The sequence below is a fragment of the Aristolochia californica genome, unplaced genomic scaffold (genome assembly GCF_029961685.1).
Source record: "Aristolochia californica isolate CCGP_79_NKW_82.1479 unplaced genomic scaffold, dmAriCali1.0.hap1 SCAF_6, whole genome shotgun sequence".
In the NCBI taxonomy this organism is placed as follows: Eukaryota; Viridiplantae; Streptophyta; class Magnoliopsida; order Piperales; family Aristolochiaceae; genus Aristolochia; species Aristolochia californica.
The window spans coordinates 42,781,614-42,804,357 of record NW_027182257.1 but is presented as its reverse complement, the minus strand read 5'-3'; the positions used below and the strand labels follow the sequence as shown (position 1 = coordinate 42,804,357).

Genomic DNA, 22,744 nt, shown 5'->3' with positions numbered 1-22,744 from the left:
CAAATCCGGAGGACCCATCCAAGCTTTTGATTGATTATTTCTAGATGAGGAGATCAAATCTTGAAGCTACATGAAACGAGGAAAAATAAACCTTAATGCATTCAACTAAGTACTCTATATATTGAAATGAAACAAAAAATAAAAATGAAATGATAGAATTATTACCCGTCTTTACATGAATGGTGAATCATCAGGAAACTCAACCACTGATGTGCCCTCATCTTCAAACAAGGGTTACCAAATGGGCACTAACCATAACTTCCACTAAGAATGGCTACAAAATATAAAATTTTAAAATGACTGATTAATACATATAGAACACCAAAATATAAACAACGGTTATCAATAGTAATACTTAAATTTTATGAGTAATAAAAATGTTCACCTTGGATTGCTACTTCCTGGAGTGTTTATCGAAGGGGGGGCTTAACCGGCGGGTTTCGACATTTTCTAGAGTTATGCCCGGATTGTTTACATGTACCATAAAAATAGGTACCACGTTCTCTTTTATCCATTTATGTACATATACGAACTGAATGTGTACGACCTGGTTGCTTCCTTGCAATTGGTGGAACAACTCGAACACCCGTATTAGGCCAATAGAGTTTATCTTTATGAGGATAGAATCCAATTGCATATGTTCCTCTATATGTCTCTATTGTATACCAACGACCACACAATTGATTAAAATCATAATTAATTTTTGCACACACTGCAATGGCATGGGTACAAGGAATTTGTTCCATTTGAAAATGGTTGCATGTACATGTCATATTTGCCAAATCAACCTGATACAATCTTTCATCATCTATAGAATTTTCGTACATATTATTCGTGTACTGATGTACACGACTTGCTCTTGCTGTATCCCTCTTATTTTTTAGAGAAACATCAACTGAGGAAGTACAGAACGATGTCATCTTACTTGCAAATTCATGTCTTTCCACAAAATATTTATTCAATCTATGAAAAGTTGTTGCCACCAATGCTTGAATTGGAAGCCTTCTTGCACCTCTTAGAACATTATTAAAGCTCTCAGATATAATGGTGGTCAACACACCAAAGCAAACATTGCCATCGTGTGCCAATGACCAAAACTCAGGTCTCATTTGTCCTTCTGTCAATAATTCTTTCTCTCTCTCACTTTGTTGCTCAATCAACTCCATCGTATGATCAAATTCAATAATATTTGCCTTCCTTGCTGCTGACCATATGAGAGCATTCAATGTCTCATTTTTGAACGTCTTCTTGAAATTGGCAACTAAATGATGCACGCAAAAACGATGAAAACATTCTGAAGGTAGAAATTTTCTCTGGACCACCCTTATTAAACCCTTTTGACGATCTGAAATCAGAGTAAATGGTTTTTTCCTTTAATAACAAAATGATCTAGACAAGCTAAAAACCATTCCCAACTGTCTTTATTTTTTGATTCAACAATAGCAAAAGCTAGAGGAAAAAAATCATTGTTCCCATCAAGAGTAGTAGCAATCAACAAAATGTGTTGGTGACAAAGTGTTTAGGTTTTTGTTGTTTGTCTTAAGAGATGTAGATACAGTTGGCTTCTTTGGGGGAGGTAAAACATTGAAACTTTTGATTGATGGATGTAAAGAAGGCGAAAGATGCAGTTGCTCTGAACTTTATGTTATTTTATAAGTAAAGTGAAGATTTTATTCTTTTCCAGAGTTGATAGCACTGTCCTTGTGACTGCTCCAAATGCTTACATTTGGGTTATCTGGATCAGTAGATTTTCTGAAGGTTGGAGAATTTCATTTTCAGAAACCATTGTGAGGTGACTAATTGATATTCTTAGTACTGGATGATGAAAGCTCTTGATTAGAGTGGGTGGTACGTAGGTAGTGTGTGATTCTAATACAAAATTTCATGTTTGACTAGGGGGTTTTATTTTATTTTTTTGATGAATAACTAGGGGGTTTTATTAGGTCCTTATTTTGTTAAGGAGATCAAGCATAGAAGGTTAGTTACTTCTGGATGGACTTTTGCATGGATGAGATCCTGCAATTTTTGGTGCTTGCTATGGATGCATTGTTCTGTGTTCATTTTGTTATCTGCTATCTTTCTTTCCTGCATCTCAATTTCGGTTGGGGTTTTTTTATGAGCTTCTGACTGCACGGTGAATGTCCTTCCCTAGCAGCTTGTTTTTGTTTTCTTGTGGCTTATGTTTTTCTCCATTTATTTATTTGTTTCTTTCTTAGCCCCTAAACTTTATATGTGAAATTTGTCTAATTCAGAAATTTTGTGTTTATTCCTGTGATATTTTTCAGGTTGGCATATATGTAGTAACTGCGCAAAGGCTTCCCAATACATGTGCTATACTTGTACATTTTCATTGTGCAAGGGGTGTATCAAAGAGGCTGGCTTTTTCTGCATAAGAGGAAATAAAGGATTTTGTGAAACTTGTATGAGAACAGTAATGCTGATTGAAAAAAATGAGCAGGAAAATAAGGAGACGGTATTTGATTCAACTTGCCCTCTTCTTGATCCATTATGTTTTATGAGGATATTGTTTAGGATGTCAATATAATTCCTATATGCTCTGTGGTTGGTGAATCAGGCTATTTCTGCTGTTTATTTATATTTCTCCAGGACCATTCAGTGGTCTGTGAAATTTTGTGTTGGTAGTACATCAGAAGGTTACTTGTTGCTAATCTTGTCTTCTTTCAATGTTTGAGAATGTAGTCTATCTAGAGTTTGAACTTTTGTTGGTTTATGTGCATGCAGGATGCTGTTAATTTTGATGACAAAAGCAGCTGGGAGTATTTGTTCAAGGAATATTGGTTAGATCTGAAACGAAAACTATCATTGACATTTGAAGAGCTTTCTAGACCAAAAAATCCTTCAAAATCATCTGGTGCTTCAGCTCGTAATAATGATTCCTCTGATGAGCTTTATGATGCTAAGAATGACCCTGGTTCCAGCTCTGATAGCTTATCTGGACAAGTTGAGGGCAATAGGACTTCAAAAAAGAAGACAAAGAAACGATCTCGATCAATCCCAACTGACAAGAGTCTTCCTAGTGCACCAAAAGTTGTTGAAGTGGAACGATTTCCTCTGCCTGAGGACAGTCAGTGGGCTTCACCAGGTCTTTTGGAGTTTGTCTCACACATGAAAAATGGAGATACTTCAGTCCTGTCTCAGTATGATGTCCAAGCTCTTTTGCTGGAGTACATCAAACAAAACAAACTTCGTGATCCACGTCGGAAAAGTCAAATAATATGTGACTTGAGGCTTATGAATCTCTTTGGGAAAGCTCGTGTTGGACATTTTGAAATGCTGAAACTTCTTGAATCCCACTTTCTTATGAAGGAGGATACTTCTGAGGCAGCTGTAGGCCAGGATGGTATCACTGATACTGAGGCTATTCCGATGGAGACTGATGGTAATATTGATGGCACAAGGATTGACAAAAGAAGGAGAAAGGGGAAAAAGGTGGAAGAGAGGATGCCACAAAGTAATCTTGATGATTATGCCGCTATTGATGTTCACAATATTACCCTGATTTACTTGAGACGCAATCTGATGGAAGATTTACTTGAAGATATGGAGACATTCCAAGAGAAGGTTGTTGGTGCTTTTGTGAGAATAAGAATATCTGGCGCTGGCCAAAAGCAAGATATGTATAGGCTTGTTCAAGTTGTAGGTAAAAACATGTTATCCCATAAGTGGTTAAGAATTTTTGTTATTGATGTATTGGGCTGTGTCCTATTTATAGAGACTTGGATTTTGCTTTCAGGCATTGGAAAGGCTGCAGAAGCATATAAAACTGGCAAAAGGACCACGGGTGTCACCCTTGAGATACTGAATTTGAATAAGACAGAGATAATATCTATTGATACAATTTCAAATCAGGAGTTCTCCGAGGTGATTGAACATCACTGTTCTTAACACAGTTGTTTCCTTTTTATAATGTTTGATCTGTTGCACTTTCCACGAAACAATATGTGGGGCATGTTGGAGGTTTTTCTTCAAAACGTTTTTCCATTATCTTAATATAATTTTTTTCTAGTGACAATGAGGATACTTCCCATATAAATTTGTTCCATCAACACTAATAAGGGGCCTACAGTATTGGAATCCAGCAATGGATGGCCCAAATGCCCAAAACACACTCTTAAACATGACAAAAGATTATGTGATTCATCCCAATCACCATAAATTACTTTTATAGCCTTGCATTTTGCTCTTCATGCTTTCGCATACTCGACAGAGATATGATACTTATCTTTCATGATATGTTGAATATCATTAGGACTCAAAGTAAATTTCGTTCTCACTGTTGGCATAATAACTTACAAATGAAAGATGATGTACACACTGGATTATCTTCACGAATAATACTATTAACACAAGTGTGATCTCCACCATACTTTCTTATCTTAAATTGACCAATCATTTGATCACATGATGTAGAAACACTCCAAGGACATCCATCTTCACCACATTTAATTTTATACTCACAACTGCTAGACCTTAATGTCTTATACTTAACATGTCTTTCAATCGAGTATTTTCGCAAAAAATCTACCATTTGGGACATATCCTCAAATATTTGACCCACGCTGATATTATTTGATGTTGAGTCTAAAACATTTATTATTCTAGAATCATATTTGATACATTTAGTATTAACCTCCCAGACATCTTCATATATATCCGGGTACCCAATTAAATCTGTTGTTTCAACTCTATTTCTATGAACCCCAGCTTCGAATATCTCATCCCCATCCCCTTCACTATCTTCTGAACCAATATCATAATCACTAAAACTATCACTATCATCATCATTAACCACCCTGGATAAACACAACAATAAACATAAAAATCCGAGTAGGGATAACATAAATATCACATATTCAACAACGAAAGGGTACAAAACTTACAAGGGAGAAGACGTTCCACACTCAGACAGTGATGCAATAGACAAGGGGTTCAAAAACCCCACTTCACGCCCTTGTGTATTAAACCTATATAGATAATCGTTTGTACTTAAAAACAAGTCATGTAAATTTAACAATTCATATCATAAATATACGAACATAAATATTTACTCCTATGTACGTGGTAATTCTTGTTCTTGGGGACAAGATGTGTCACCAATAAAGTTTCGATTCCTCGTACTTTTCCTTCCATGGGCCCTTTGTCTTAGGACCTTTTCTAAGAAAATCTCAACCATAGATCGATTACTTGAAGCCATCTCAAATAATTCAATCAAATCATTATCATTTTCCACCTTTGAGATAACAAAAACCCCTTCAGAAGATGGAATTTTGGCCTTAATAAATATTTGATGACTATCACCATCCCACCCCGTGAATCTGTACATCATTACTAAGAATTCGCTAAACTTAGTCGAAACTGTAATCCTTTTCATTTGTGATTCACCTCCATCATAACTATCAAAATATCCAGACTTCTCCTTCAATTTTCCATTGTATCGACAGAAGAACCCAACAACTGACCCCATATTATCTATAAAAACTACATACATTAGTAAGAGTTTATTTATGCAAAAAATTATCTAAGTTTTAATTTTTATGATTAGTCATAACAATGCAAAAACACACCTAAGTCCAAATTCACCGAACACCCCTGGTAGAGCCCCATATGACTTCGTAGTCACTACGAACCGTACCTCGTCAGTGATGGGGGTCGGGCTTCGTTGGCTAATGGACGCCCGTGCAGGCAACTCAGCCTAGTTTGAAAATGGACCCAACCTACTCTTAATCAGATTCTCTACCCATCCCTAGGGATACATGGAGACTCAATAAAACATAGACAAAAAAAATACCATGTGGTGGTTATGTATAACATCCGAATATCCTCACCACATGGCGAAATCATTCCATAACACTTCAAAATTATTCAACAACATTCTACAACATTTAAAAATTAATCGAACTAATTCTATAACAGATGACTAGTCCTAACAATGCAAAAATACACCTAAGTCCAAATTCACCTAAGTCCTAAAAATGCAAAAACACACCTATGTCCAAATTTATTTGCAATTGACATAAATTTCATTAATATAAAATCAAAAATTAAACAGTAAATCACAAAAAAGTACAGTAATTGAACACCTAAATTCAAATCAACATTATAATTAAACATAGTAATTAGATTCAATTAACAAACGCCCTAAAAAATCACCCTGCTAAATCGGCTTCTCAAATTCAAATTGGGGTTTGGAGGGTGAGTAGGGCTTCGGTTTTGAGAGAAGGGGCGGCGAGAGAGTGAAATAATAGGGTATTAAGAGAGGGGGCACTGAGAGGAAATTATAGGGTTCGGTTTTGAGAGAGGGGGCGACGAAGAGATGAAATGATAGTTTTCGGTTTTGAGAGAGGGGGTGATGAAGAGATGAAATGATAAGTTTTCGGTTTTGAGAAAGGGGCAGCGAGAGGATGAACAGAGGGGAACGGAGAAGAAAAAAGAGAGTCTGGGTTGAGGCGAAGAGAGAGCGATTAAGAGGGGGGCGTCGAGGGCGAGGGCGAGGCAGAGCAGCGGCAGCAGGGGAACGGCCAAGGCCGAGCGGCGGTAATAGGGGAGCAACGAGAGGAGAGGGGCCGAGACGAGAGGCCTAGGAGAAAGATCGTGGAAGATATTAGAATGAAAAACATATGTGAGGGCTGACGTGGTGGGTGCTTACGTGGCACTAGATGACATGGCAAAAAGAAGGTAATATATAATGACGTGGTAGATGATGTGACGGGTTAATGACATGGCGACTTATGTTTTAATTTATTCACGTTACACCGATGACATGGCAACATGTAAGCGATCAAAGCTTATGTGTCGCCTTTGACTGTCCACATGTATAGTGGACCGGTCAAAGTTTGGTAGTTTTGCAAATAAGTTGAGATCGTCGTTGTTTTCATAAATAAGTCATCCCCCCCCCCCCTTGTGTGCGCTGTTTTTATAGAGCTAGTGCAAGCTCACACGTGCGAAAAAAAAAACTACTTCTCAAAGTCTTTGTACTCATGACTCCTTAAGATACTCAAACCACTATTCTTAATGCCCATGACCCAACCAAACCTCTTACAGTGCTCAACATTCACAATTCTTTCAAACTCACATCCACCAATTATTTTTGTTGGAAACTTTAGATGAGAGTTATTCTTATTGGTTATGATCTCTTCAAGTTTGTTGATGGTTCTTATTGTGCACATTGAACCACAAAGATAGTCGATAATATCGCCGCTCCCAATCCCTAATATCATACATGACTTTGTCAAGACAAACTATTTTTTGTGTTCTTATTAGCTCTCTCATATCTCTCATTCAGCTTATCACTCAATCAAGGACCTCTCATGAAGCCTAAAATACGTTGGCCAGTACTTATGTCAAGCCTTCGCGCGGTCACACCAAGCAGATCAAGGAACAACGCCAACATGCCACTAAGTGATCTCAAACAATTTTCGAGTATATGTAGTTATTTAAAACACACACTAATGAACTTGCAGGCCTAGGAAAACATATGGATGCAGAGGATTTTACTGAGAAAATTTTGGATGGACTCGACGATGATTACAAACCACTTGTTGATATTATGAATGGTCGTGACATGCAAAATTATTTTGATGAATTACATGAAAAACTCATCAACAAGGAACTCTCGCTACGTGTCCAAATCCCGCCAATTCTTGTTCCAATTCCTACAAGTCATGTAATCGTAATTATTGACAACATGGGGTACCTTCCTATCAAACCCCGAGGAAAGCTCAACCCTTTCCTGTACTTAACACAAGACCAACACAGTGGTCCCAATAATTATTATTTTAATTCTTCACATGTAGCCATGAATGGATGGATCAATCTAAAAAAGCAGTCTGTCTATGAAGATTGCGAGTTTTACTTTTTCAAGCGTGGGGCCTTCATTGTTGGTTTATGTAAGGATCAAAATGGAGGTAGTGATTGCTGTGTTGTGAGTGGAATCGGATGTCGATAGGGGAGAGGTGTCAAGAGGTTGGCCAATACAACTTAAAAGACTAGTCATTTTAAATGCGGAAAACCAACCTAATCAAGAGAGGTGGACTAGAACTACCTCTGACAAGAGGTGCATGCTTTTTCTTTGGATGTGCATTACGAGTAAACTACGATAGATAAATGTTAAATTTAGGATACACAATATAGAAAAATAAAAAATGATTACAATTCAAGTAACAGTGATCCCTAGATAAACTGATTGATACCTTTGGGTGCTAAGAAATAAGTTACATATGATCAAATAGTTATCTATCATAAGCTTGACCAAATACTTTTCCAACTTGGTTGAATTAAATAAAAAATTATTTTTATTTTCTTTCCTGTTTTCCTTGTGCATCCAAACGAGAGAAACCATGTTTCCCTCTTATTTTCCATGGGCATCCAAACAAGAAAAAAAACTTATTTTAATTTATTTTATTTTGCTAGGGGTTCCTAACATACCCTTTGTGTCACATATTTCCCGTTAACACTTTCTACTTGTAAATTCTTACTAAAAATATCATATAAATTTTTTGGTAAGATTTCTTTTTGCCAAGATGGGTCGAAAAACCATATGAATATTTTTTGAATAAGTATTTAATAATTGATGTGACAATATTTCCAATACAATATAATTTTTTATAGCAATTTTGTATTTAATAATTCCTTTAACCATAAATTAAGTATTAAATTAGTTATTTTATTTAAAAGTTTTATTTATAAAATTTATATGGAAGTTATTTGTATCATTATTTCATTTGAGTTACCTTTGAAGACGATATCTTACATTAAACAAGTGGATGCGAATGTATTTTTAAACCCTAAATTTTAAACCTTAAATTTTAAACCTTAAATTTTAAACCCTAAATACTTGATAAAAAATTAATATTCTCCTAAAAAGGTTTTTGCTGCCTTTCATGCATCCTTAGAAATTCTATGGAATACATTTAAAAATTATCGAGAAATAAATTAAGATAATAATTAAATAAATTTTTTAAAAATAAACTAATTTAAAATTATAATTTTATTCTTTAATTAATAACATATTTTTACAAAAAATAAAATTAATTATACTATTTTAAAAATTTTCCAATTTCCTTTGGCTGTGTCGGTCCAGCTATGGTGAACGGCGCATGGTCCTTTTCACTGATTAGACGTCCAACCGTCCAGGAAACTTCTAGGCCCTTGGCGCCAGTTGCCTCCATTTGCCGTAGTCTTCTTCATCTTTCTATTCGGTAATCGTTACTGCCTACGGGGAAGAGATCACTGAAGATTTCATGGCGGACATGTCTCTGCCGCCGTGGCAGACATTAGACGGAATGGTTGTGATGGTTACCGGAGCTTCTGCCGGTATCGGTCGAGAGTTCTGTTTGGACCTCGCTAAGGCTGGCTGCAAGATCGTCGCTGCGGCTCGAAGGACCGTAAGTTGAAGTCTCTGTGCGAGGAAATCAATCTGTTGAACCCTTCTTCTGCCTCTTCTAGTTCCGATGGCTCAGTTGGGGGATCCGCTTTCACAGTAGCACTCGACGTGACTGCAGACGGACCTGTCATTGATGATGCTGTGCAGAAGGCGTGGGACGCGTTTGGAAGGATCGATGTGTTGGTTAGTAATGCCGGTGTTAGAGGTACTACTACTCTCTACTTGAATACTTTGGGTATTTGCTTTAATTTTATGATACATCGGTCATATTCGCTGCGGATCGTTTATTTTGTTCTTAGCAGATTCGTTTTGGTTGCGATTTTACTGTGATGTATCGATGTTTAATGGTGTTATTTACGATTGACTTGTTTGATCCGTGTTGTTGTCCTTTATGATGATTTTAAAACTTTCTGTAAGATTTCTAACTTCTGTTGGTTTGGAAGCTGGAATTAGAGCCATTCTGTATGTAAATTCTGAAATTCTTTATCTATGACACTTGAGTTTGTTCCCATAATTGGATAATATTAGGGTCCGAAGCTATAGAAGTGAAGTGCTTCAGTATTTTACCTTTTTATGGGCTCTGGTTTTTATTGTTGCCCTTTGTACACATGTTTGGAAGCATTTAGAAGACAGTTTTCAGGATTTGTCGGATCTGGAAACGGTTTTGAGAAGTTTATCTGATCTTAGAATTTGATGCTAATTTTGTTTATTGTTTCTCAATAGGAAAGTATTTGATATATAGTTCTTCTCAAGGTTCAGTGTTATGGTCCCGGATCTGACACATGGATTCGTAGGGAGGAAGAAGAGGAAGACGAAAATCAAGCCAAAGGGAAGCTTAAAAACCTTAGGTACATTAGGGAGAACGCACACCCCTGAGCTCGTTGAGGAGAACTCAAAGCCTGTTTAACCTAAATCAATGTTTGTCTTTCTCATTACTCTTACCCCTTAAATAGGGTTCACCCTTACAAGGTTTAAGATAAAATATTACAAAAATACCCCTATAAATTAAATATTCCAATAATACTCCTTAAAACTGAAATAAAATAAAGTAAATTAAAGAAAAACTATTAAAATAATAATGTTATTGCGTGCATAACATTACACCCCCCTGGAAGAAAGAGTTTGTCTTCAAGCTCGAAGGTAGGGTCTGCTTGCCCGTGCCGATGTCTCCTCAAGTATCAATCGCGGTATCTGTGTTAGCCTTTGGACTACAAAACTGGAGCATCCAATCAGAGAATCAATTGTTTTTTTTTTTTTTGACCATCTGGCATCATTTCTTGCGGTAGCAGACCACCATACGGTTTAGCAACCAAACAACAGTCTGAACTATCACTTGCTCCATTCTGGCAAGACCATGACTGGCCAACAAGACATTCCACCATAATCTTCGGATCCCCATGTGTGATTGAACCCACTAATGCGAAAAGTGAAAAAAAATGGAGGACTGAAATGTATTGACTTGTTGTCCGCCCTAGTTCTGTCAGTGTACCATCTCTTTTCTTGGCATAAACTACTGCCCTCGAATCACTCTGCATATCCTTGTGAAATCCACACGCAGCTGCAGCAGTACTGGTTATGGCGTTGACTAATTCAGTGTAAATAAGTCCAATTCCTGGGACATTAGCAACTCCCAGGCTTGGACCCTGATCATGTTCAATTGGTACTGAGTATAGTTGGCCTGAAATCATTTGCATCTGTTTTCCACTTCCTGTATTGTTTGTCCCATAATAGAGAACCGCAACATGAGCCTCACAAGCATATTCATGCAAGTAAGCCATCAACAACTGTGCACAAATTTCAGTGAGAACCTCAGCTTCTAAAAAGCATCGTGAATGGGGGCAGTTAAAATCTCTCTTGATGTAAGCTTGCAAGAGTTTCCCTTGATTTAATGGACCCAGATTGGCGCTAACTGTGAGTAAACCCACTACAGTAAATTGATCCAGAATTGATGGTATGTGCATCACTAGTTTGTAGGTAGCAGTAAAAACCGTGGATGATATGCTGGGCTAGCAAGCAGTCCGGCCAGTGTAATCCTCCATCACTTTGGTTGCTGCTGCAAGGTATCCACCATGGCCAAGCAGGTCAACCACGCAAGCTACATGATCTTCCTCCCCCTTGAGTCCGTTGGTGTCAAGCGCAAGCCCGGTTATAATTTTGCTAAGCATTCCCAAAACTGCCACAAAAAGTCCATTTATGGCAGCAAGACTGAAACCCACGTAGATGGCTACTGCACTGGCAAAAATTGGAATTATGACAGACTTGTAGCCCAGTGTGAGGCCACCGAGGCCATTTGTTGCTGGCTGCTGCTGCACCTGCAGTTCTGAATTGTGAATAGTGTGACGAATTTCAAGCAGCAACAAGGAATGGAACGTCACAAGCATCACAAGCAGCTGCACCTCAGACCAATTTTGTGAAGTGGGAGCTGTCACAGCCCCAAATGTGCACCAACAGCTACAAGTGCAGCTACCATTTGTATCATGCCTTGATCTTGCTTGGATAAAGAACTATCTGATACTCCATCCCAATCTTGGATTGTTGATAAAGCCCAGCTTTGCAACTTCTCCTTACGTAGTTATTTCACCGTCCCTTCCAATGTCTGGATTGAGGTTGCATTGCCAACAATAAGTGGCTCTAGGATAGGGCCCCATGGATCAACAAAAACTCTCCACTTTGTAAAAAAATTAGTGCCGAGTATGTTCACACAAGCAGCATTGTAGTTGGCCAAGCCAACAGTGGCACAAAGCAGAGTCAAGTGATTTGTTTTAGTGTAATACGAATAGGAGCCTCCAAAAAAAAATTGACTTTTTCATACGCAGGCCCATCTGGTAGCCAACAAATTTTCCGTTTATGAATACATGGAGGACATGTCCACTGGAGTTCACCCTCAGTGTCACTTCCTTGTTGAAGATGGGATCGCTCTTTTCGATCTGAATAGTGGTCATGTACCACAAGTAATCACTGACATCTCCAGTGATTGTGATTTGATCCATGAGATGAGAAACATGCCTAAAGTTAACAAATCCAAAACATTTGGATTTCCCGTCTCCTTCACTCATTATTACAGCACTTGTAATGTTTCCATACTCGCCAATTATTTTCTTCACAACTTCATCACTAAAAGTCAAACCAGGTTGACGAATTACGACAAACAATGGTTGAGCATCATACAATTCATCCGAAAAAATTAATACATCTTTTTTAAATGGACTGTTATTGCTGTAAAACCGAATCCGCCACACTGCTGCTGTATTCATTCACCACAATAGAATACATCCCATGCCCTTGTGCAAAAAATATTTTTACGGGAGACATAGCGAAAGATTGAATCCAAAATTGAGGTTGGCGATACTTAACCCGAAAAATTTGGGAATTGGGTTCCCTTTGTTCTGCCGAGAGGTGGATTGCGAGTTGGAGGTGGTGGCCGGAAGTCAAATCCCACCGGACTTGATTCCGATGGCGACGACAGAGCCTCCTTAGTTTCCTGTGGCGAAGAGCAGGAGGACGTTGTGGCTTCTCCGATGGGGGATTTTCTGTCTCATGGTCTGTGAGGTGTTCTAGCTCCCATTTCTCCCATCGCCCTTTCTTCTTTTCTCTCCTTGCCATGCCGGCTACTGGAACGACAGACCCCGGCGAAAAGGCGTTGCGGTTGGTCGCCCACTGGGCTTTTTCCGATGGCGAATAGCACCCCTTTGGAGCTTCTCTGCTTGTCGATTTTCTGAGAGGGAGGTGTCTCGGAGTGGTGTGAGTCGCCTGTGGAAGTCGTATGTCTTCTCGTGAGAAAGTGTTTTATGCCCAACCCCATTCCGGATTTTCCGACGAAGGAATTTCTGAGTCTCCAATTTCGGATTTCGCCACCGCTGGTGAGACAGAGGGCTCTCTGATTTCTTGCGTCTCCTGCCTGTCCGAGACAGAGTCTCCAGCGCCTGCCACAATGATTTTATCTATGGCAGCAACGAGTTGAGGATTCCCATCCGAGACAGCGTTTGCTATCTTTCGTTCTGTGAAATTTTCGTGCTTGGAGATTTTAGGTCTTATGACCTTCATTTCTGCGGCGGCATCGTGATGCCTCCCAATAGACAATTCCTCTAACTTTTTAATGGAAGATTGATGCATCTCTTGTTGCAGCTCACCTCGGTGCGCACATATTGATACATCTTACCTGTTGTTGTCTGCAAATCCTGGAGTATGACAAGTATTTCCTCTCGGGTTGAAGAATCCATTAGTGTTCCCGCTTTGATACCAGTTGTTATGGGCCCGGATCTGATACGTGGATTCGTAGGGTGGAAGAAGAGTAATACGAAAATCAAGCCAAAGGGAAGCTTGAAAACCCTAGGTTCATTAAGGAGAACGCACACCCTGCGCTTGTTGAGGAGAACTCAAAACCCTGTTTAACCTAAATCAATGTTTGTCTTTCTCATTACTCTTACCCCTTAAATAGGGTTCAGCCTTACAAGGTTTAAGATAAAATATTACAAAAATACCCGTGGCTTAAAACTGAAATAAAATGAAGTAAATTAAACAAAAAATATTAAAATAATAATGTTATTGCGTGCACAACATTCAGGCTTTCACTATAGAACATCCTTTTTGTTGCTATTATAGTTTTTGCATGTTGAGCCAATGTTGGAATCTAATGATATGGGTCCTATTGTTTTTGCTGTTGATTTATTTTATTTTATTTGATTCTTAGCCAGAAAACTGATGTTATGTAGAGTATATTTGACATGGAAAGACCTTATTGCAGATAGGTAGCCTGTTTTTTTTTTTTTTTTTCTCTACAGTACCTAAATATACCAATTTTCTTCTGTTTTAAAAAAAAATTCAATTTCTTCAATCCACACTTCGGTTCAAGTAACTTTTATTTGAAAAAGTATCTTATTGTGCCAAATTCATGTTTACGTTGTTTCATTGGATGCACATAGCATTATCTGCTCTGAGTGTAATGCTAGAGACCTGTCAAATGGATCTTGTAATTTACCTTCTGAAATATTTCTAAAGACAAGGAAAGGTCACAATTTCCTCTGTTTACCATTCTTCTCCAGCCTAATTGCAGGTAAAAAAGTTCATATTACACATGAGTCATGGGTAAAAGAATCTCTATGATTTTTATTTCTTCGATGAAAGACACCGCAAGTTCAAGAAGGAAAAAAAAGAAAAGAAACGATAGGACAAAATACCCTTAGGATATCAGAAAGTGGCTGTAAGCTTTGTTGTACTCAAGTGAGGAGGAGGTGTCCTGATTAATGCTTGGCCGAGGTTACTAGATGATTAGGCTTACACTTATTCTACCCATAGTTTTTGCTAGAGCACTCACTCAACTCCACCCAGTTCTGTGTGTGTATCTTCTGGTGGTCAAGTGAGTTCTGTTTACTTGGTTTATCCGTCTCGACAATCAGCCAATTTCTTATTTGATACATAGAAAGCCTTGGTTGTTCTCCAATTAACCCTGAAGATATTACTGCAAAGTGGACTTTATACTGAAAGAGGATGGAGTGGTACAAAATTTTGAAAGTAATACTTTTCATTATATTTTAAAAAAAAATATACTTTTCATTAAAAAAAAAAGGAGTTTCCTTCCTATAGTAGGAGAGATGATTATGGTCGTATTCTAGACAAATTGTGAACTTAATTTACTAGATCTTCTTTATTATGATTTTTGGCGTATTTTCCACATTCTCTATAAATTCTCTCGCTGCTCACTGCTTTCCATTTTGGAGGCAGGCAAATAAGAAGAAAAGAAAATTTCCTGGCTGTCTTTCATTAGCTAGAAACTATAGTTACATGAGAGGCATAATACTTTGCTGGTTGGCAATCATTTGGATCTATGAGGCATCAACTGAAGAAATTCTGGCCTAACATTTCTTTCATAGGGACAACAAAGTTTAAACTCTACTTGAGGGCTAGATTTTGTCTGGTGTTTTGTTGAAGTACGCAATCCCTCTATGTATTCCTAAGGATCTCAATTTTGACTTTGTTAAGGAATAGTCCCACATGGATTAATGAGTACAAAGATCTTGAGTATATTAGTTGGGAAAGAAGTTTCCTAAGTTGCCTAGTCATTTTGGGATGGGCCATGGATCCAACTTCACATGGTATCAAAGCGGGTATTCATATGTGCGCCTACATCTAAACTATCCACTTGTAGAGCCACAAAAGAGGGCCTACACCTAAACTATCCACTTGTAGAGTCACAAAAAAAGGGCTTACACCTAAACTATCCATTTGTAGAGACACAAAAGAGGGCTTACACCTAAAATTATCAACTTGTAAAGCCACAAAAGAGGGCCTACACCTAAAATTAACCACTTGTAAGGCCACAAAAAGAGGACTTATACCTAAATTATCCACTTGTAGAGCCACAAAACAGGGCCTACAAGTGAGGGGGAGTGTTAAGGAATAGTCTTACATGGATTAATGAGTACAAATATCTTGAGTTTATTACTTGGGAAAAGTGGTTTCCTATGGGAAAAGTGGTTTCCTAAGTTGGCTAGTCATTTTGGGATGGGCTTAGACTTAACTTAACAGACTTCATTTTCTTTTTGACTTTTATCCTGCTAGTTTTTTAAGGGTGTGGTTGTTTGGTCTGGTGAGACCATTGTTAGAATATCTAGTTTATGGAAAAGCATAGCAGATTGCTGGTATGCAGTCGGATGCTGTGTAAGATAGTAGGACTGGGAAATTTGATTTGGCTTTTCTCCTTTAGTTCATTTTTTTTTTATTTAAACTCTTTTTGTATAAATGATCATTTAAAGCATTTATTGTTTCTTTCAATTCAATTTCTATATTGCCGCTAAATCCTGGCATACTAGAAGTAAGTTTTCAGTTGTGGCTAGTCAAATGAGAGCAACCGTGTGTTGTGAATTGGAGTTTTTTATTCGGCTTTTCTCCTTTACTATTATTTACTGTGTTTGTTAAGAAAAGCTCTTCTAATACAAAATAACCATAAAAATTGTTATTTACTGTTTATTGCATTACAAATTTCATATTCCCACTATAAATCCTTGCATTTTGGAACTGAATGTTCAGTCTTGGCTGGTCAAATTAGTCCAACCATGTGTTGATTTGTTGATGTCTTGTGCATTTATCTCTGCTTGGTTATTATCTGTATTTGTTTAGAATAATCTTCAAATACTCAATCAGTTGTAAGATGCATGAATGTAGATAGTTCTTGCGTACTTGAAAGCTTCATTTTTTGTTCTGTAATAGTAGGAGCAGGCCTTGAACTCCTTACTTAAAATATATGCCTCTTGATCCGGTCTTATGGTCCATTATAGGCAATGTGAATTCTCCACTGGATGTGAGTGAAGAGGAGTGGAATAACGTTTTGAAGACCAACTTAACTGGGTCATGGCTAGTTACCAAATCTGTGTGCAGAAGAATGCACAATGCAAAAGTGAAAGGATCTGTAATCAATATTTCATCTGCTGTGGGTCTTGGATGAGGTCATTTACCTGGAGGCATTGCCTATGCTGCATCTAAAACCGGTTTAAATGGAATGACTAGGGTAAATGATCATCTACCCTGCCTGATTGCTGTAGCTCTTCAGTTTTTATTGGGTTTTGAAGAAACTGTTTATGGACTGGACAGGTCATGGCAATGGAGTTGGGTGTTTATAATATTAGAGTGAATTCGATATCCCCTGGTTTGTTCAAGTCTGAGATCACTGAAGGCCTTATGCAGAAAGTCTGGCTTAATACGGTTGCAGAGAAAATTGTGCCTTTGAGAAATTTGGGCACTTCGGATCCTGCGTTGACATCCCTTGTTCGGTATCTCATTCACGACTCATCTAGTTATGTTACAGGCAACATTTTTGTGGTCGATGCAGGTTCCACCTTACCTGGTGTCCCTATTTATTCTTCCCTTTAAATCCCGCAACAGTAGCTGTGAGGTGGGGTTGGAGCGGCTGCTGGAGAGATTCGTGTTTTCGCCCTAGTATAATAATTAGACCAGTTTGAACCGTACAAATATGGCTACAATTTATTTGAAGGATTATCTTACTCCTTGTCAGACATTCTTAAACATTATGTCGAACTATTCCTGTCAGAATAAATGCAATTGATCACCCACCCTGCTTTTGAAGAGTTAAATAATGATGTACATTTCCTGCAGTCTTGCCTTCTTTACTAGGGACGAAATAGTTGGCCAGCCCCTCTTCAAAAGGAACTCACCATTGATGATCTTTTGCCGAAGGCATGGATGCGCTTGGAAGGATCCATTTGTTGGTTAATAGTGCTGGTGTTAGAAAGAAGCCTATGTTGATTCTAAACTTGTTCCTGAACCTACCAGTAGACGTGACCTCTTCCCTCTCCATCATGAGCTTTCCTCTACCACCACCACCGCCCCACCATTCTTAGATATAAAATGGGGTCAAAATGGGTTGGGTTTTAAGTCTGGGTTTAAGTTGGTCAGGGTTGGGTTTGACAATTCGAGTTTTTGGGTCAGAAATCAGGTTAGGGTTTGGATTGATAAACTCATCCCTAACCCGACCCATGCCCACCCCTATATGCTTAGGTTTCTGGTTCCCGGTTTGAGGTGAACAAAACCCTGGTCAAACCTTGCAATGGGCCTGTATAGATTTGGGTAATTATTTCCGTAACAAATGACTTTATCCGTCTCGACAATCCACCAATTTCTTATTTGACACATAGAGAGTCTTGGTTGTCCTCCAATTAACCTTGAAGATATTACTGCAAAGTGGACTTTATACTGAAAGAGGATGGTGTGGTACAAAATTTTGAAAGTAATACTTTTCATTATATATTTTTTTTAAAATGTACTTTTCATTAAAAAGAATGAGTTTCCTTCCTATAGTAGGTAGGTGATTATGGTCATATTCTAGACAAATTGTGAAATTAAATTTCAAGATCTTCTTTATTAAGATTTTTTGCATATTTTATAATTACCCACTTTCTCTATAAATTCTCTCGCTGATCACCGCTTTCCATTTTGGAGGCAGACAAATAAGTAGAAAAGAAAATTTCCAGGCTGTCTTTCATTAGCTAGAAACTACAGTTACATGAGAGACATAATATCGTCCTGGTTGCCAATCAGATGGATCTATGAGGCATCAATTGAAGAAATTCTGGCATAACATTTCAACTGACATTTCTTTCATAGGGACAACAAAGTTTAAACTCTTGTTAATATAAATACATCTTTTTCAAAAAAAAAAACAAAAAAAAAAACAACAAAGTTTAAACTCTACTTGAGGGCTAGATTTTGTCTGGTGTTATGCTGAAGTACGCAATCCCTCTGTGTATTCCTTGGGTTCTCAATTTTGACTTTGTTAAGGAATAGTCCCACATGGAGTACAAAGATCTTGAGTATATTAGTTGGGAAAGAGGTTTCCTAAGTTGGCTAAGTTATTTTGGGATGGGCCATGGACTCAACTTTACAAGGTATTAGAGCGGGTATTTATATGTGGGCCTATCTAAATTATCCACTTGTAGAGTCTCAAAAGAGGGCCTACACCTAAACTATCTACTTGTAGAGCCACAAAAAAGGGCTTACACTTAAACTATCCACTTGTAGAGTCACAAAAGAGGGCTTACACCTAAAACTATCAACTTGTAGAGCCACAAAAGAGGGCCTACACCTAAAATTATCCACTTTTAGACCCACAAAAAGAGGGCCTATACCTAAATTAGCCACTTGTAGAACCACAAAAGAGGGCCTACAAGTGAGGGAGAGTGTTAAAGAATAATCTTACATGGATTAGTGAGTACAAAGATCTTGTGTTTAGTTGGGAAAAGAAGTTTCCTAAGTTGGCCAGTCATTATGGATGGGCCTTGGACCTAACTTAACAGACTTCATTTTCTTTTTGACTTTTATCCTGCTAGTTTTTTAAGGGTGTGGTTGTCTGGTCTGGTGAGACCATTGTTAGAATATCTAGTTTATGGAAAAGCATCTCAGATTGCTGGTATGCATTCGGAAGCTGTGTAAGATAGATGGTTGTAGGACTGGCAAATTTGATTTGGCTTTCCTCCTTTAGTTAATATTTGTTTTTTTATTTAACCTCTTTTTGTATAAATGATCATTTTAAACCTTACTTGATTGTTTCTTTCATTACAATTTCCATATTGCCGCTAAATCCTGGCATACTAGAACTAAGTGTTCAGTTTTGGCTAGTCAAATGAGTGCAACCGTGTGTTGTGAATTGGAATTTTTGATTTGGCTTTTCTCCTTTATGATTATTTACTGTTTTTGTTAAGAAAAACTCTTCTAATACAAAATAACCAAAAAAATTGTTATTTACTGTTTCTTGCATTACAAATTTCATAGTCCCACTATAAATCCTTGCATTTTGGAACTGAATGTTCAGTCTTGGCTGGTCAAATTAGTCCAACCATGTGTTGATTTTTTGATGTCTTGTGCATTTATCTCTGCTTGGTTATTATCTTTGTTTGTTTAGAATAATCTTAAAATACTCAATAAGTTGTAAAATGCATCAATATAGATAGTTCTTGTGTAATTCAAAGCTTCATTTTTTGTTCTGTCATAGTAGGAGCAGGCCCTTGAACTCCTCAAAATATAGGCCTCTTGATCCGGTCTGATGGTCCATTCTAGGCAATGTGAATTCTCCACTAGATGTGAGTGAGGAGGAGTCTGAATAACGTTTTGAAGACCAACTTAACTGGGTCGTGGCTAGTTTCCAAATCTGTGTGCAGAAGAATGCACAATGCAAAAGTGAAAGGATCTGTAATCAATATTTCATCTATTGCGGGTCTTTAATCGAGGTCATTTACCTGGAGGCGTTGCCTATGCTGCATCTAAAACCGGTTTAAATGCAATGACTAAGGTAAATGATCATATCCACTGCCTGATTGCTGTAGCTCTTAATGTTTTATTTGGTCTTGAAGAAATTGTTTATGGACTGGACAGGTCATGGCACTGGAGTTGTGTGTTTATAATATCCCCTGGTTTGTTCAAGTCTGAGATCACTGAAGGCCTTATGCAGAAAGACTGGCTTAATACGGTTGCAGAGAGAACTGTGCCTTTGAGAACTTGGGGCACTTCGGATCCTGCGTTGACATCCCTTGTTCGGTATCTCATTCACGACTCATCTAGTTATGTTACAGGCAACATTTTCGTGGTTGATGCAGGTGCCACCTTACCTGGTGTCCCTATTTTTTCTTCCCTTTAAATCTCGCAACTGCAGCTGTGAGGTGGGGTTGGGGCGGCCGCTGGAGAAATTCGTGTTTTCTTCCTAATATATTAATTAGACCAGTTTGAGCCATACAAATATGGTTACAATTTATTTGGAGGATTATCTTCATAAATATTATGTCGAACTATTCCTGTCAGAATAAATGCAATTGTTCAGATCACCCACCCTGCTTTTGCAGAGTTAAATAATGATGTGCATTTCCTGCAGTCTTGCCTTCGTTACTATGGACGAAATAATTTGCCAAACCCTCTTGAAACGGAACTCACCATTGATGCTCTTTTGCAGAAGGCGTAGATCCATGTGTTGGTTAATAATGCTGGTGTTAGAAAGAAGCCTATGTTGATTCTAAACTTGTTTCAGTACCTACCAGAGTAGCTATAGACGTGACAACTTCCCTCTCCATCTTCAGCTCTTTTCTCGTTCGGGTTTTGGGTTCGGAAATCTGGTTAAGGTTAGGATTGATAAACCCGTCCTCCACCGGAATCAAGCTAACCCCTAGTAACGTAAGCTTGGTTTCGAAGAAGCCTTGGTCAAACTTTGGAATCAAGCTAACCCTTGTGTCTCATGTTTCCTGTTAATACTTTTCTACTTGAAAATTTTGTATAAAAAAATTATATAAATTTTCTGGTAAGAATTTTAGTGTCTTATGATTCCTGTTAATACTTTTCTACTTGAAAATTCTTAATAAAAAATTATATAACTTTTCTAGTAAGAGTTGTTTGCCAAAGATGGGTCGAAAAACCATATAATTTTTTTTACTAAGTATTTGATAATTGATGCTATAATATTTTAAATAAAATATTAATTTTATATTAATTTTGTATTTGATATTTTAGTTTTTCTGAAGTTTTATCATATAAGTATGGTAACTTATGAGATTGATTGTTACCTTTTATTTATTTCCATGAAAAAGGCACTAACATGTTAATTTAATTTTCCTTGGAAATTTCTAAAATTTTCTGTATAATTTCTTGGTCAGGCATTAATAAGATTTTATTTAAAAGTTTCTTGGAAATATGTATCATAGAAAATATTTATAACTTTTCCTACGGTTAAATTTGGGGTCTAAAAGTTACTATTGACTCTAATCTTTAATTAATAACATATTTTTTTACAGAAATTAAAATTAATTATACTATTTAAAAAAAAATCAATTTCCTTGAGCTGTGTTGGTTCAGGTATGGTGGACGGCGCATGGTCCTTTTCACTGTGTAGACGTCCAGTTGTCCCGAAAACTTCTAGGCGCTTTGCGCCATTTGCCTCCATTAGTCGTACTCTTCTTCATCTTTCTATTCGGTAATCGCTATAGCCTATGAGGAAGAGATCCACTGAAGATTTCATGGCGGACAAGTATCTGCCGCCGTGGCAGAGATTAGACGGAAAGGTTGTGATGGTTACCGGAGCTTCTGCCGGTATCGACCGAGAGTTCTGTTTGGACCTCGCTAAGGCTGGCTGCAAGTGTTAAGATTTACTCTGAGATTTTTTCCCTTAAGGAGAAATCATGTAAATATTCCGTAAATCCGGTGATTGTGTAATTTCGTTAATCACTCATAATTCTTCCATGTATATTCTGTAAAACGGCTATTTAAGCCGATGATGCTAATGAGAAATTAAGATTGAAAGTGAAGTATAATTTTCGACTTGGTATCAGAGCGGGAGAATCATCTCCTTCTCCTTCTCGTCGCCGAAGAGTAGAGTGAAAGCTCTGTTCCGTAATCTAAACTCTGTTTCGCCGCAAAATAGAGCTGTTCGGAAGTTCCGCAGGCCTCCGCCGACCGTAGCCGAGCCACTGCTCAGACCTTCCATCAGAAAGCTTTGCCGACTGATGACTCGCCGCGAAATAGAGTTGTTCGGATGTTCTATAGGCCGTCGACGACCGTAGCTGAGCCACAGCTCGGCTTCCATTAGAAAGCTTTCGCCGATTGATGACTCGCCGTGAAACAGAGCTGTTCCGGCGTTCTGCAGGCCGCCGACGACCATAGTCGAGCTACTGCTCGGACCTCAACAGAAACCGTTAGCCCAATAGGCGCCGGCTAAGGGGAAGAAACGCACTGTCGAGACGAAGAAGTTGCGTCTCGACGAAGAAGAGGTACAATAAAAAGTTTTTATTTTTCGCTTAAACTTAGGTCTGTGTTATTATTTTGCCGAGCAACCTGGTCTCGCTTAATACCATG

At 38.0% G+C, this 22,744-nt stretch overlaps 2 pseudogenes; both read left to right on the top strand.

Annotated features, from left to right (window-relative positions):
• Positions 1–9,176: 9,176 nt before the first annotated feature.
• Positions 9,177–19,892, top strand: LOC137967101 (uncharacterized; annotated as a pseudogene).
• On the top strand, positions 17,776–20,806 carry LOC137935459 (uncharacterized; annotated as a pseudogene).
• Positions 20,807–22,744: the final 1,938 nt, after the last annotated feature.